This window comes from Mustela erminea, chromosome 2 (assembly GCF_009829155.1).
Source record: "Mustela erminea isolate mMusErm1 chromosome 2, mMusErm1.Pri, whole genome shotgun sequence".
Classification (NCBI taxonomy): domain Eukaryota; kingdom Metazoa; phylum Chordata; class Mammalia; order Carnivora; family Mustelidae; genus Mustela; species Mustela erminea.
In genome coordinates, this window is record NC_045615.1 from 41,072,183 (window position 1) to 41,079,862 (window position 7,680).

Genomic DNA, 7,680 nt, shown 5'->3' on the forward strand with positions numbered 1-7,680 from the left:
TGTGTGCCCGCATATCTGTAATAAAGCAAAGCCTTTTTCTTTTGTATGAGTGTAAAATATTTCCTATTCCCATTAGGTACTAATTAATTAGATTTTGAAGTTCCTCTGATTAAAGGAGCTTTGTTGTAACTGGTTTGTAGAGGCTAATAAGACTAATATAAATCTCATATTTCCCCGTGTTTGTACAAAATAAGGAAGGTGAACTCATATTCATGGAATTCATATTTCCACGTGCTAAGCTTTTAAGAAAAAAATTCCTTTTCACTGAGAGAGTGAAGTTATATTTTTATGTAAGACTCCAGGTTCATGTGATTATAGTAAATCCTGATACATATTGGATTACTTAAATAAATTTTATTTAAAAGCACCTCTATACAACTTTTCCTTGATGTGATTATCATATCTGTGTTTGTTTTGATCCCAATTGATACTAGCTCTCTAAACTGCCTAGATTTCTAATACCGTTTTAGTGCTCAACTAACAAAATATTTATAATTATGGGTAAGGTAAAATTGTGTTACTCTAAACTGGATCACAGGGCTGACAAATTGTTTTGTATCAGCAGTAATCATGTTTTCTAATGTGCCAGTTTAAAATACAATATCCAAGATCCTTGGTTAACTTTACAATCTTGGACTAATATTAAACCTAGTTAATAAATAATCTTGGGATCCCTGGATAGCTTTTTTTTTTTTTAAGATTTTATTTATTTATTTGACAGAGAGAGATCACAGGTAGGCAGAGAGGCAGGCAGAGGGAGAGGGGGAAGCAGGCTCCCTGCCGAGCAGAGAGCCCAATGCAGGGCTCCATCCCAGAACCCTAAGATCATGACCTGAGCCAAAGACAGAGGCTTAACCCACTGAGCCACCTAGGCGCCCCCCTTGATAGCTTTTTAAGTAAGAAAGAACACTGATACCTAGCTCATGAAATGTACTTTTTATTATACATCACTTTTATCATTAGTCTACTATATTATAGAGTGGCTACCCTTCAGGTCTTGTTAATGAATATAGCCTGTTATTTTTGTCACTTTTCAGAGACATACAAATGATTTGTGAGGCTCTGGTGGGTGAGTTTTGTCTTCTCCATCACCGGTGTGTGATAAACAATCCTAGATTATGTATTTCCCAGTTAAATAGAAGTTAGCTAATTTGATTAAATGGTATAGTTTTTATGGGTTATTTGAACCTATGGCAGGAGCATATATGTATATGAAACAGAAGTGTATGAAATATGAGCTTTCTCTTGTTTGCAAAAGAAAAAGTTTTGCCCTAAAATAAAGTGCAAGACTATCTGAAAAAATACGAAAGAAACATGGTGAAGGGCAAAACTTGATTTTGTACAGCAAGCTGAAGGTTTGAGAGAAGTAAAATTTATGTGCTTTGGTTTATATTACCTGAGGATACAAAAGATTTGTGTTAAACATCTTGGCAAAGTTCACCCAGACTGATGGGCTTGTTCAGATGGTATTTTTTTAAGGAGCTTACAGTTTTTTTATCCCCAGATATTGCGTGAATTCATTAGAACATGGTTTTCTTTCCAGTAGGATAACTTTGCTTAGAGTACTTAGTCTGCTCATAATAAGATACCGTAAATTATTTGTTTGCTTTACCTTCTATGCAATCCGCCCAGATAACCGATAATCTGGAATAATTTTCTTGTGCTCCAGATTGACTGTTTCATGCCCTCGATTACTTAAGAAAACAACAGGAGAAGAGATTCATTTATTTGCATTATTAAAAAAGGATCTAGAAATAATTCAGTCTTTTTATTATGCTCCATGTTTCTTAATTAGCTCCAACAGTAGTTGTAAGATTTCCCTGAGCAGAGTTGTTAAAGAATAATTTTGTACTGGTAAAATGTTACTAATATAAATTTTTCAAAGATAAAAGATGGACTAGAAACCAAAGATGTTTTAACAATCTCGCTGACCACGTGTCTTCAGGTTCAGGGGAAACATCAAAGAAATTCTTATAAAAAATTATAGTAGCAGATTTGATGGTCTCCCCTTCTGATATTGTTGGTTTGACAATAAATTAACTATCGTCATTATGTCATTTTTGTAGCATGAGATTTACTTTGAGGTTTAAAGTGTTGATATAAACTCAGATTAGAATCTTTGTCTTTAGTCAAAACAATTTCTGAGCCTCCAGGAGAGGATCCTAAGAGATACTCAACAATTGCTATTTCAGGGTATATGCTATCAAGGTGCCTGGGTGGCTCAGTTGGTTAAGTGTCTGCCTTTGGCTCAGCTCATGGTCACAGAGTCCTGGGCTCAAGCCCTGCATTGGGCTTCCTGATCAGTGGGGAGCCTGCTTCTCCCTCTCCCTCTGTAGCTCCCCTTGATTGTGCTCACTCTCTCTATCAAATAAATGAATAGAATCTTAAAAAAAAGAAGAAGAAGAAGAATATTCTCTCGCATTCAGATTTCCAGGCTGATTTGCCTTGTTTGTCTTTGAGATTGTGCCAGGAAACTGAGTTAGGATTTCCAGAGCTTTTTTTTTTTTAATGAAGAAGCACACAACTTCATGAGAGCAGAGGACTGACCCAAGATCTGGTGATTCAAAAGTAAATTGCACAGAACTGGAAAAAAAAAAAAAAACCTGATAAATGATGTTTCATTTTGATTATTTATTTGGAATATTGCTGATACCATGTTTAATGTTTTGTCTTCTAAGGAATACATGGAGAGGCCTTGTTTCCTTCTCCTTAAGCTTTCTCTAGCCCTCAATTTAGAAGACTATGTATTTGGAGACTGAATTTTAAACTAAATATTGGTAAAATGAAATATGTTTTAAAACTGTATCTGACAGGGAGCCTGCATGGCTCAGTTGGTAAAGCATCTGCCTTTGATTCAGGTCATGATCCCAGAGCCCTGGGATCAAGTCGCACATCAGGCTCCCTACTCAGTGGAGAGTGACTTCTCCCTGTCTTTCTGACCCTCCTCCCTGCCTCTGTGCTCTCTCTCTCTCTTCCTATTTCAAATAAATAATAAATTTTAAAAAATGGTATCTGACTTTCACTGACCCCTCAGAATTTAGAAACAAATATTTTGACTAAGTCTCCTTACTCTTTAAGGCAATACAGTTATTTACATAGGCTTAATAATGATCTGTCCCACATTTTACCAGGGCACGATTGGACAAGTTGCTTCTTTAATGAAGGTCATCATAAGTACAACCTTTGAGAATGGATCTCATTTATTCAGATTTGGCAGGACCAACAGTTAAAGTAAGGATTGTACGTATGTATGTAGAACCAATACCTTCAGAACCAATAGAGTAATGCAGCTCTTGTACCTCTTTTATGGCTTAGGGGGTCCCTAATCTTCACAATTTAATGAAAGTCATTCCTGGAAGTATACACTGTAGGATCTATAGTAGGAAGAAAGTCACTCAAATTTATTCATTGGTTGAGAAATTTTCCTGGGCTTTGTTCCTTAGCCTTGAAATAAAAGCAAACAGCAAGGGGTTTTCAAAGTCCAATGTGAGATACCCTAAGACATTTCCAAGTAGAAATTATTCCTTTGGCATCAGGCATTACTCAATATTGCATGGCTCCAATCCAGTAAGATTAGATTTAAGGATGACCTTTGGATTTGCTGGGTAAGGGAGACTTGAGAAAGTGGGAACAGCCAAGTTAGGGCACTCTGTCATGGGACTTAGCTAGAGATGGAAGGAGAAATATTCATTGGCAGCTAGAAGTGGGGTGCAGTGTCAAAGAAGAAGATTCTTTGTAAAGATAGGTGGAACTTGATTGTGACTGGGAAGACCTAAAAAAAAGCATTAAAGGGATAATGGATGAAGCCAGGCTCTAAATAAAATAGAACAAGATACAGTCAAGTGCAAAGAGAGGTGTCATTCCTAAACTAGAGAGACAACTTTTAACCTGAGACTGGAGGGGAAGCACAGGAGGAAGAAGGTTAACATAGATACATTTATAGGTAGGGGAGAGGATGGAATTTATTAAGGACATACCTTAGAGTTATTTTAATTATGAAGTAGATGGCCTGTTGGCTTGTTCAGAATGTGAGTTTGGATTTAGTTGGGGGCTTTAGGGGTAAAGTGGTTTGCAAAGGCAGTTCATGCTGTTGAGTTCCTGTGTAACTTCCATCCCATCTCTGTGGGCGTTTTGCTCATGCACCCAGTAAGAATTCACTCTGCAGAGCAGGCCGTCTTCTCATTGAGTGCTCTCAGTGTTTGAGCAAACATTCATGTGGTTCACAAGTGTCATCTCTCTAGGTCTTTTCTCAGATACCCACCAATCCCTTCCCCCTGCAAGTCTCATTCTCGCTATTGCTCTAATGACTTCAAGAAGTCACTGGAAATTTCCTATAAATGTATGTGGACCCATACTTCTGGCCATCTTGTCTTCCAGAAAAATTTGTGAAAACCAGAAGTGCCATTTAAAATTATGCCCCACTTGAAGTCGTTCCTTCCAGACCATCTCTCGGGACCACCCCTTTGCTGGCGAATCCTATGGTTTTTCACTCCTCGAGGGAGCCAACTTAAGATGCAGAAGGATTTGGAAATTAAACTCGTATTTTCATCACTTTGTTGTAGTGATGACACTATGGAGTGTCACAGTCCTCCCCCTAGAGGTCCTGAATCTGTACTGAAAAAGAGGCATCCATTAGCAAAGTAGGCACAACACAAGAATGTGAGCCAGTTGCTTCTGTAACTTGGAGATTCTTTACTCGTTCAAGCCATGGAATTGTTTTTAATACATGTATTTGTTGGAGTGCCACTAGGAGTACCCAGGTTTAGGGCTTCATATATTAGTCAAAACCAAACAGTTCCTGATGGGAAAAGCTCAGATTGCATGTTTTCTCAGTGTCCCGTGGACAGGCGGTCACTCTCTTAAAAGTTTCTATTGAAAACCAACAGCAGTATCTCAACATAATGTTTTTGGCCAAGAAGACTTTGCTTTGAAGTCTGAGGGACTAGTCATTTGTGACTCCCCTGCTGAGCCCTGGGAGAGGTATTGCAGAACATAGACATATAAAGACTTATTAGATTAGTTGGATCAAAAGGGCCAAGTGACATCAGCTTACACTTCTGTCATCCAGTCATGAATGCTTCTCTTTCTCTGGGTTCTATTCAAATTTAACAGTTCCTAGATTCATGATAAGTTGGTTGGTGGAATATGACCAAAGGTAGTTTTCTGTTGCTCCTAAAATCCAAATACATCCACCAAGTGATCAATATATATCATTTTTAGGGGTAGTCAATGCAATTAATCTTACATTATAAAGAGGTATTTCTACATAACTAAGACCATGGGGCCACCAAAGCATGACTAAAGTAACAGATCTTGAATTTTCATAGGATTTATTTCTCATTCTTGATGGAAAATTTAGGGTGCTTGAAGCTTCTTCTCAGCAGGTCCCATGATGTGAGCACATACTTAATCCTTGGGTATGCTGCAATAATCAAAGTTTCCATTGATTTACTTTGGTACAAAGTTAGGGACCTGACAGTCCTGAGATGTAGGAGAGTGATGGGATATGGCTGTAGCTGCTAGAAAGAAGCAAAGTTCTGGTAATCTCTATGTACTGTGGTTAAATTGTAAAATATGTGATGTCCAAAGCTGAATTCCAGGTCCCAAGAGCTGTTTTGGTTTACTCTAGTTAACCAAATAGTTAATGGAATACACCTTAACCACCTTTAGTGGCAATTATTGCCTTATTCAATGTCTGTAGAGACTAAATAGAGGAGAAAGTGGGGGAAATAGAAGAATCACTGCTTCTGAATTTTGAAACACAGAATCTGAAACACAGAATCACTGCTTCGGTGTTTGATGGTGGCACTAATATCTGTGATTTCCTAAGACATCACTTTCTTCATTTTTGGCAAGGAAAGAGGGCTACACAGACATTACTTGATACTTCACGATGTCTCTCATTTCACAGAAGAGATAAGCAATGTGGAAGCCATGAGAGTCAGTGAGTAGATCAACACCAACCAGACTTTCAGAAATTGGGATGATTTGCACACTCTGGAGTCAAAGATTATGACCCAAACTCCTTAAACCAAATCATTCTAATTAACCTTGACTGTGATTAATGGAGAGCAATGGTTTCTGGCTTCTGAGCCCCAGGAATTACTAACTTTCTTCTCACTGAACAGTTAGGGGTCTGTGAACTGACTCAGACCCAAGAGTTGAGTTAGAGCCCATGGCTTTCCCTCATGGTAACTCCATGAAGTTCTAGTTTTCTTTTTCTCCTTCTTTTCTTTTTATGATGGGAGTGGGAAGCAGAGCAATGTGGCAGAGAATAAGAAGTTATACAACTTATTTTAGGTAATAATCTAGAGGGATGAAAAATCTTTCAGTCTTAGGGATCCCAGAGCTGATTAGCCATTAGTTATTAGATGGATCAAAATATTCTGCTTACTCTTCTAGGGCAAATGTCTATTATGGAATCCACACTAATCTTTCCTCTAACAGTTAAATTCTATTGTTTGGCTTTTTCCTCTGGGGACCCCATAATTTCCTATGGCAATCAGGAAGCCCATTTTAATGGCAGCCTCTCCATGCTTATCCCTGCTCTACAAAGAATAGTCACCACCATGTTTCTCAAGAAGATTTGTGCTGTTTTTACCAATGATTTTCCTCAGTGACCTGGTGAAGAGAATGTTCTGTATTCTCTTTCAGGGAAGATACTTAAAGGAACAAATGAATGGTTGATGTGTTATAAATACATGCCAACATTCATTTCTCCTTAACTTTTTGAATAGTATTTCACACTGCTAGAGACACCATTCTAGAGGATACACTTAAAAAATTTGTGAGGACTTTTTTGGAGACCACAAGGATAGGGATTGGGAGGGTACTACTTCCATTCAACAGGCAAGGTTAAAGGATTCTAGGCATCTTGAAGTACCAAGACAGAGCCTTACTATAAATATCCTGTGTGCCATATAATTCTTGAGTGTAATTGTGTATGGGAAAATTGAGTTGAGCCTTGGAATTACCTCTTTGTCATATAAGAAGTACAAATTATTTTTTGTATAGTTTTAAAAATTCTGACTTTTGTAGCAATACAGAGACATATAAATTGAGGGGATACTGTAATTTGTTTCTGTCCTTAACCTTACTAAGAGTTTTTCACCATTTTGGTAAATCTCATCACTCATAGTGTATTTATTTTATTTGAATTATCCATAAACTAATTTTATTAGTTCAAATTTGTAGGTGTTATATCACAAGAATGTAATTCATCTACAAAGGCTTCTATCTATATTACATATTTCAAAATATGTTAATATTCATGTCAATATTTAATATGGGGTTTTCTAATTTTATATAAAAATGGACAGTTACTACATTCCTACTCTTAGATAGGAACTCTGAAAACAAAAAGCTTAACAAAAAGCTTCATTTTGCAAAGAAAAAATATGTGTATTAGAGTTCCCAGATTTAAAGGAAGACTGTTTTTTTCCCTAGAATATTAAGAATAACCTAGGCATTAGGATAAAGCTTTCATTGTTTCTTACAAAATAGTGCAAAGAATCACAAACTTTATAAGCCACACAAATTGCTGAAAAATTAATTTGTCAGCTGTATGACAAATACAACAATGAAAAAAAATCCAAATAAAATCATTCCATCTATTCCACTGAGCAATTATATTGTTTCAAGATGAGGAAAAACATAGAAAATCATCTGTGTAATGAACTG